Consider the following 9,268-nt stretch of genomic DNA (forward strand, 5'->3'; position numbering starts at 1 on the left):
TCTCCCTTGGTTTAGACTTAGCGTCCCAGTCATCTAATGCATGGTCTGGGTGTAGCCTCAGAATTGGATAAAACGTTTCACATCCAGACTATCCGAACTTGAAGGAGAAGCAGAAGACGAAGGCCAAGGATGCTTGAGTGTAACCTGGTTTAACTAGTATTTTTTTTCCCCGAATACCTAGCTGATTGGCATTGAAGAAATGAGAGTGTTTTAGAGGGAATAGCTCAAGTGTAAGATATAATTTTGATCACAGAGCCCTTCAAGTTTGGATGGTGTTAAGTGGACAGTGAAAGGTCTAGATAATGGCTTTGAGCATCTGGAGATGAGAGAACAGAAGAGGCTATTGAGTGACAGAAAAAGTGGCAGAGGAGGAGAAAAAGTGAAGCAGGAGAGAAGTTCAACAAAGGACTTAACTCATAAAGACTCATCAGAATCTGCTGGTATTTCTCTGCTATCATTCCCAATATAGTTACTATAAACTTGTTCTCTGTTCCACATTAATTCTTTTTTTTTTTTTAAATCTTTCCTACGATATTGAACACTCTGTAAGGGTAGGGCCATGTGCTCTATGCCTTTTGTATTCTGCTAAACATCTCTCTCAGCCCAGTGCCAGGAGCAAAATGAGTACTCCATAAACACTCATTTATTGAGGGTTTGACCAGGGATGGCTAAAAGACCAAGCTACAAAGTGGAAAAAGCTGGAACACATCAGTGATGCATTTTAGAGAAACCACTGTTTCGCCTTTCCCCTGTTTTTCAAAGGATTTTTTTCTTCAATGTCAATTTGCCTTTGGAGATGTTAAAAAGAGAGACAAGGAGGTAAAACTAATTTTTTCTCTAATACTCCAAGGCTTCAGAATTTGTTGTCAGTGCAGCCAAGAATACCATCAGCACTTTAGGTGAAATGATTCCTCAGAGACACCTTGTCTTCCCAATTGCTTTTGGACTCTTGCTTCATGACAAAAATCATAAGCTTGGGACACAACCAGGAGCCCGTAGGATTGAGATGAATCTCTGCCAGAAGGGAGACCATAAGCAAGGGATGCTGGGGGCCACTGTTTTCTCATGTTACGTGTTAACATGATGTTGGTCTAAACTGTGATCAAAATGAAGGGCTCGTTCAGTGTGATAAAGTCCTGAAAACACCACTTGTGACAAATGGTGAAAATTAAGTTTAACGCTCAGAAGAGGACCGAAGCACCAGGTTGGGACAAATAAAGAACAGTAGAAGCCGCCCCTCCACTTGATGGTCATATGAGCCTTTCTCATCAGCCACCAAGAATTTAGGAAGCAGCCAACTTTCCCGGTGGTGGGGGCGACAGACTGAAGGGCACCAAGGACAAGTTTATGGCAGAAAAATGGCGTTGGAGTTTTTTTTTTCCTTTCTCCCTGTCTCCCCTCCATCGCTCCGTAGTTTAGCTTAGCTCATTCTGGAGTCTAGCACAGAAAAGGCCTCGATTATCAAATGTAATATTCACGTAGGATCGTACCGTTCAGCCTCACGTTGGGGAGCACACAGGGCTTCACTGTTCCTTAATAAATTACCTCTTCGTGTAGCAATTAACCCCCTTCTGTGAAGGTTCAGTGTTTCCTTGGGCCCGTGCCAGTGCTAACAGCTATGGCTTAGCATTCTTTTTAATGGGCTGCAATTACTGCTGAGAGCAGGGAAACATAAAATATTAACACTTAAGCATCTTTTACACTTCTTTGAACGTTAGATTATGTTGAAAATATAACTGACTTTTCATTCTTAAACCTGATATTTGCTTAGAATTCCACAGGACCCATGAAAATGTTTCAGTAAGTGGTTTCTGTTGATTTATTGACTCCCATGAAAGCTTAATGGAAATCCCTTGCCACCAAATATTGAATATGTTTTAGGCATGCTTACAAAAGTCATGTTTACCAATTCAAGGGCTTTCCTGCATTTTATAGAAGATATATGATTTGGAGCATAACTTGATGCGAGTCCATTTTCCTCCTTCTGTGTCATCTGTGGGGGAAGAAGTGGATGGAAGCTTCAAACCATCCAATTATTACGTGCAGGCAAAGTTAAATTGGTCTCCTTAAAATCTATTCTCTATTATCTTTTTTTTAAGTTACTTTGCCTTTTTTGGTATCATCTGTTGATGTGAAGATCCAATGAGATAAATGATGTGGAAATGTTGGTAATCTGTACATCACTTATTAGCCTGTTTTCTATATGTGTAGAATGCAGTATATGTGTATATATCCTCTGCATATACTATGTGTACACTATACACATGTAGATTTACATTTTGTATACTATATATAATATGTAGCAAATACATCATATACACATTGTATACTATATATACAAAGTATATATAGTATATATTATGTTATGTATAATATATATACTAGACAGAATAGGGAATAAGTAATGTACACATATATATAACATTTATATATAAATTGTGTATGTGCACACACTATCTATGTGTATGCATATGTCTGTGTGTATGTCTATATGTAGTCATTTTGGTGCTTGCTTTATAAAACTGTGGCATTATTAGAGCTATAACTAATTTCAAGAGGTTATATGGATCCGTTCCATTATTTCAGATGATTAAAAAGTCTAAATGTGTTAAGGTGGATCTGTTTTCTCCTTTGCTATCTCTCAAGAGGGCTGCCTTACAGACTTTTAATTATAGAAGTAATTTAGGCACTCTTAACTACGGAATTGTTTTCCACTTCACCAAATAAATAATTTTAATAACTAATCACATAAGTGCTCATAAACTAAATATATTTAATTCTCTAATATTCACTTCTTCTGTTTTACTTTTTTTAAAATCTTTGTATTTCTCCAACAGGACTTGCAGCATTAAGTATGTGTAGATTGATTGATATTGAGTCTTATTCCAGCTCTTGTAAACATTATTTTTTGTGCTAATATTGCCTCTGAAGTATTGTCCAATGTTTAGTTAACCTAACAGCTAAGGAAGTCTTCCTTATGAATTACTGAATTATTTTATCATTTAACGTAAGTCCATTTCCTCTTACTCATCATTTAATACAATTGAAAGTATAAACAAAAATCATGTTGCCTTCTTCCCTTCATAAACATGAGATTCAAGTATTGCTTAATTCCAAATATATCTGTTGTTTTTTCTTGCTTGCAATTGTACCACTCCTTTAGAAGTTCCTCAGTGAAATGGAATGATTTTATCCCTCTGACACCAAGATGTGCAAACTATGGACAATAGTTCCAGTCCACCATTGCCCATTTTTGTAAATAGAGTTTTGTTGGAAACAGTCACATTCATTCATTCATGTCTGTGACTGCTTTTGCACTATGACAGCAGAGTTGAGTAATTGTGACAAACTGTGACCCACAAAGCTGAGCATAGTTACTATATCGCCTTTGTAGGAAAAGCTTGCCAGCCCCGCACATCTAGCATCATTAATTATGCTGCTATGGAAACAAGCATTCACATATAGTGTTACTAACTGTATTAAGTGCATCCAATCATGGCATAGTTTCTATGTGCTTTTTAATATTCCATGTCAAACATGTTTACATTTAGTTGCTGTTTCCAAGACAACCCTCTCTAGACCTGGAATCTGCCAGACTCTCCTTGAATTCAAAGTTCTTTTGTCTTTTCTTTGGGTTACAGAAATGTCAAAGTGTACACGATGGTTACAAACAGGGCTGGGGGTGTGTGTGGCTAATACGTCATGCTTCAAAACAAGATGTGTCACTTAGTGGCTGTTGTACCAAGAGAGGAATATATAACTGAGTGTGTGACACCTGAGTGCTCTTATTCTTATTTCTTCATTTAATAAATGAGGGTAATAAGAATATCCATCTTGTTTGTTGGATGTGAAGATTAAATAAAAAATGTTATAATGTATTAATGTATTCACCGATTATGCTGGAGCACATGATGTCTGCCCTGTATGTAATTAGTGTTTTTTATGAAGACCCAAGTAAATGTACAATAAAAGGTAGTAATTATAGTAGTATACTAGTTGCTTCCACTCTTTGCTTTATATGTTACATACAGCCCTTAGTCTTGTTCAGTAAGGCAGTGACTCTGACCATTTCTTTGACTCATAATAAAGCTTAGCAGTTCATTCTGAACCATAGTGATATGATGTGAGGCAAAGCAGAACTCCTCATTTATTTGTTTCTTAATTAGCCTCCCTCATTGAGTCTCTCTGTCTCCAAGCACAATTAAAATGTTATGTGTTTCTTTAACACTCCAAATTATTTTCTGTCCCCAAGCACCCTAGAATCTCAAGTTGATGAAACAATTAAGAAAGAGGAAAACCCCAGAGGTGCCCAAATGGGGATATCGAAACATCAGAGGTGATCAAAAATGGTCACACTCGTGTTGTCACACGGGAAATCTGGTGCGCCAGTCAGTGGCGGACAATGCCACGCTGCTTAAACACTGTCAGGCAGATTCTGATTCATCCAGCAGTTTTTGGTGTTTTTACTTACACTGTGCATTTTTACCTCTTTTTTTTAATTTTATTTTTTCATATTGAAGTATAGTTGGTTTACAATGTTGTGTTAATTCCTGGTGTACAGCACAGTGATTCAGTTATATACATATAAATATTCCTTTTTTATATTCCTTTTCATTATAGGCTATTACAATATATTGAATATACTTCCCTGGGCTGTGCAGTAGGATTTTGCTGTTTATCTATTTTATATAGAGTATCTGCAAATCTGGGACTCCCAATTTATCCCTCCACTACCCCTTCCCCTCTTGGTAACCTCAAGTTTATTTTCTATGCTTTTGTAAATAAGTTCATTTGTTTTACTTTTTTAGATTCTGTATAAGTGATACCATACGGTATTTTTCTTTCTCTTTCTGGCTTGCTTCACTTAGAATGACGATCTCTAGGTCCATCCGTGTTGCTGCAAATGGCATTGTTTTATTGTTTTTTATAGCTGAGTAGTATTTCATTGTATAAATATACCACATCTTCTTTATCCAGTCATCTGTCGATGGACATTTAGGTTGCTTCCATGTCTTGGCTATTGTACATAGTGCTGGTATGAACATTGGGGTGCATGTATCTTTTCAAATTAGAGTTCCCTCTGGATATATGCCCAGGAGTGGGATTGCTGGATCATATGGTAAGTTTACTTTTAGTTTTTCAAGGACTCTCCATACTCTTTTCCGTAACGGCTGCACCAAACTACATCCCCACCAGCAGTTTAGGAGCATTACCTCTTGCACATACTTGCCATCCTATTTGAAGTTTTACCATTAGAGAGCCATTTATTTGAAAATTCTCTTTCCACTCTCTACCAAATAGGCAAATAACTCCTTTCTGTTGCAAAACTTTCCCCCTAGGGAAAAATAATTTCTCCTTCCCCTGAAGTCTGCATTTTGCTTGCCACTATTTCATTGTTTGTGTCATATAGACCTTCTGGTAATTTGCATGTTAACCTGAATTGCTTCCTCATCCACTCTACATCCTTGTCAAGAGTATGGAGGTACCGACTGTGCACACTTAATTCTCTGTGTGCCTCAGACATGCACTCGCAAGCAGGAATTTCTCAGGACTGTTATCACTCTGAAAACTATGTTTTCCACAAGACTTTGCCTCTTAAAAATATGCTTCATGAGAATTCTATTACCAGTTAATAAAAGCTATAACATATTGATCAAATAATCTTTTCTGCTGTGGACTGAATGCTCGTGTCCCCCTCCTAAAATGTATATGTTGAAACCTTAATCCCTGATATCCGAAGGAGGGGCTCTTGGAAGGTAATTAGGGTTACATTATGTTGTGGGGGCAGAGCCCTCATGATGGGATTAATGTCCTTATAAAAGAAGATAAGATCTTTCTCTTTCCACTAGGTGAGAATATAACAAGAAGACATCCATTTGCAAACCAGGAAGAGGACTGTCAGCAGGAACTGACTCTGCCAGCACCTTAAGCTTGGACACCCCAGCCTCCAAAACTGTGAGAAATAAGTGTTTGTTGTTTAAGCCCACTACTCTAAGGTATTTTTGTTATAGCAGCTTGAACTGATTAAGACTGTCCGTATTGGACATTTACTTTTGGCAGATACTGTTGGTTGGCTTAGTGCCCAATCCCAATCCCCTTCTCCATTGCCTGCTTCCACAGGATTTGCTAACAATATTACTTGCCTTTGCAGGCTCCTTTGCAGCTAGGTGTAGCCGTGTGACGGATCTGGGCAGCAGAATGTAAGAGGAGTCTACTTGGACTGCTGAGAAAGCTTCTGATTTTCCAATAAAAGCAATAGATGGTCCAGCTGATCCAGGCTTTCCCCTCCTTCCTGGCTTGAATATGGACCTAATGCTTGGAGCCCTAGTGACTATCACACTTCTAAGATGACGCTCCTCTGCATTAAAGGTGATGAATGGACAGAAAGAGCATGGGTCCTTGATGACACTGCTGACTACTGAACCTACTTCTGCAGCCAGTTACCCCAGACTTCACGTTATGCCAGACAATGAACCTCCCTCAATTTGTTTAGGTCATTTAACTGTATCTAATGCTACTAAATATAGTCCTATCTGTTCAATAGATGATGAAAAAATCAGTAAGATTCTCTTAAAATGCTATGTTAAAGATATAATTAAAAATCATACTGTAACAGGCATATGCAGGATAGATAAACAAGATTATACTGTATAGCACGGGGAAATATATACAAGATCTTGTGGTAGCTCACAGCAAAAAAAATGTGACAATGAATATATGTATGTTCATGTATAACTGAAAAACTGTGCTCTATGCTGGAATTTGACACAGCATTGTAAAATGACTATAACTCAATAAAAAATGTTTAAAAAAATAAATTTTAAAAAATGAAAAAATCATACTGTAATATAATATATATATACACATATATATGTATGTATATATATATAAAGTAAAATAACAAAGAGCTTAAGAACAAGGAGTCAGTTTTAAGCCCTAGCCTCATCACCCACTAGTTCACTTAGGCAAGTAAGTTCCCATTTCTCAGGCTTAGTCTCTGTGTCTGTAAATTGGACAGAACTATGTAATAAAAAGACTATTAGTATTAAATAATGAAAATGCATGAAAACATTTACTTGGCACATAGTAAGTGCTCAATAAAGATGAGGTATTTTTGTTATTTGTAATTTAACAGAAGAAGTCGTGCTAAATAACCGAGTTCCTGGGATCCATTATGCTTTACTGAGGTTCTTCTTTACAAATTCACCATAGTTCAACCTTCTGGATCCCATACTCTCCTGCTTCAGTTTCACATCAACAAATAAACTCATTTCTACTTACTATGCTCTTCAAAAGAGACAAGAAAGGATAGCACAGGAAGATTGGGAGATACCATTCCTGTGTTGGTTTACCGTGCTATTATTACTGTACCTCTATTATAATCACCATTTGTCACAAGGACTAAAGGTCCATTAGAGTTAGGCTATTAGAATTAATTAGAATTAAAATTAATTACTAGAATTAATTAGAATGAATAGAATGAATATCTCAGTTACTAAAGTTAATTTGAATCACCCCATCCATTTGGAGAACGCTGGTTATTCCTCTTGCTCAAAGTTCAAAGATTTTATTTGTGCAGTTTCAGATTAAGAAAAAAACCATTCATAACCTTTTTTGTTTTTCCCCCCACTTCTCTACTCAGTTTGGAAGAGGCCTCATTCCTGGTTACCATAGCTAAACCAGGAGGCATCAAATGGAAGAAAGGTATGATTTACACGAGAAAGAATGAAAATAAAAATCACACCCCACTTAGAGGAAGAGACTGGGACCGAGTCAAAATAGTCAGAGATGAAAGCTTAGCAACTTTGCACATTTTAAGCACTGCCTGGAATTCTGACTGATGGGATATTCTGGAAGAAGGCTTAAGCAAATAAGTAAGCTAAGAGGAACACTGAAGCCGTTTCATGCTGTGGCTGTTTTAATCTTTGGGTATGAACTAGTAATTATTTTCATAGGGTGTGGGAGTGGAAGTAACCAGGGGATTTCTGGGGCCCATAATGGACTCTGCGGTGTTCACTGAGAACCGAATGTTATACCACAAGATTACAGGGCTCCTCATCCCTTCTGACCAGTGCCGATTTGAATCCGCACTCCAGCCTCCTTGTGTCATCTCAGCTGCAGTCCGCGGAGAGGGGCTTCATCTTGCTGCCTGGGCTTTGGAATAAATAAAGTATTATTAGCCATTGTCTTAGAGGTTGAATGAATCCATGGCTCTCAGGGACGTATACATAGGATGTCAGAGTCTCAGTTACTGAGAAGAAATGATAAAGCATCCAGGAAAGGTTAAAAACAGTGAACTTCAGTACGTGACATTCTCCTTGTGTCAATCATTATTTTCAAATGTTTCTTATTGAAAGGGGACACCTTTCTGGAAGCTTGAACTACTGTGACTTTGCATTGCTCCCAGTGCCTTGGGCCCAGGATGATATTAAAATTATCCACTGTGAAGAATGAAGAGGGGCAAAACACCCACATTCCCGGGAAGACCTCTTAATCTCATCACATTATTCTCTAATTTCAAACACAGTCTGTTTTTTCCCTAAACCTATATATGACTTGAAATCCATCTAATTTCTCTTTATCTCTTCATTGCAGGTACAGGATATTAAAAATAATAATGGTTTTCTGAGGTTTACTGGTTTCAAAAAAGAGGTTTTCCTGCTGCTCACATATTTGGTAGACATTTGATCAGGAGAAGGACCCCTAAGTGAAGTCCTGTCTCCTGGCATCATAATTTCCTTACATGCTGAAGCTAAAGTAACCCTCTTTGGGTGTTCTTTTCATTGTGTCATAAATGAGCTCTGCTTTCTCCTGTCTGTGGTGTAGTTCCTTCTACCATCTGACCTGCCCCAACTTTCAAGTCTCTTCTCTCCTTACTCTTCTACTTGAACTTGGCTACTGAGGTCCAGACAAACTTGGTTACTGATCATTCTTCCAACATTCCATGTCATTCTGCATTTGCACTCCTTTGCTGGTCCCCTCACTTTGGAATGCCCTTGTCAATTTCCTGTGTGTCAATCTGGCTTACACATCATGGTCTAAATGAAAAGTCTCTTCCTGTAAGAGGCCTGTTATGGTCAGTGCAGGTTTGGTATTTTCCTCTCCCAAACCCCTACAGTTTCCCATTCATACCACGATCAGGTCATTCTTTACATATTGCCCTTGATTAGGCTTTTTGAAGACCTACCTTCATTAATTCAGGACGCATGTATCCATCTTCTCTGTGTCGATAGCTGTTCTAGGAGCAGGAGATACTGTAGCAAATAAA

The 9,268-nt window shown here is 37.9% G+C and overlaps 1 long non-coding RNA gene across 1 annotated transcript in view; it reads left to right on the top strand.

Moving 5' to 3' along the window:
* Window positions 1-6,742, top strand: part of LOC116659324 — a 53,272-nt gene extending 46,530 nt beyond the window's left edge. Inside the window, exons 2-3 of the long non-coding RNA XR_004314640.1 lie at window positions 5,850-5,955; window positions 6,152-6,742. This is a non-coding gene — a long non-coding RNA (uncharacterized LOC116659324). The remainder of the gene's footprint in view (window positions 1-5,849; window positions 5,956-6,151) is intronic.
* The last annotated feature ends 2,526 nt before the right edge of the window (window positions 6,743-9,268 follow it).

This window comes from Camelus ferus, chromosome 23 (genome assembly GCF_009834535.1).
Source record: "Camelus ferus isolate YT-003-E chromosome 23, BCGSAC_Cfer_1.0, whole genome shotgun sequence".
Taxonomy (NCBI): Eukaryota; Metazoa; Chordata; class Mammalia; order Artiodactyla; family Camelidae; genus Camelus; species Camelus ferus.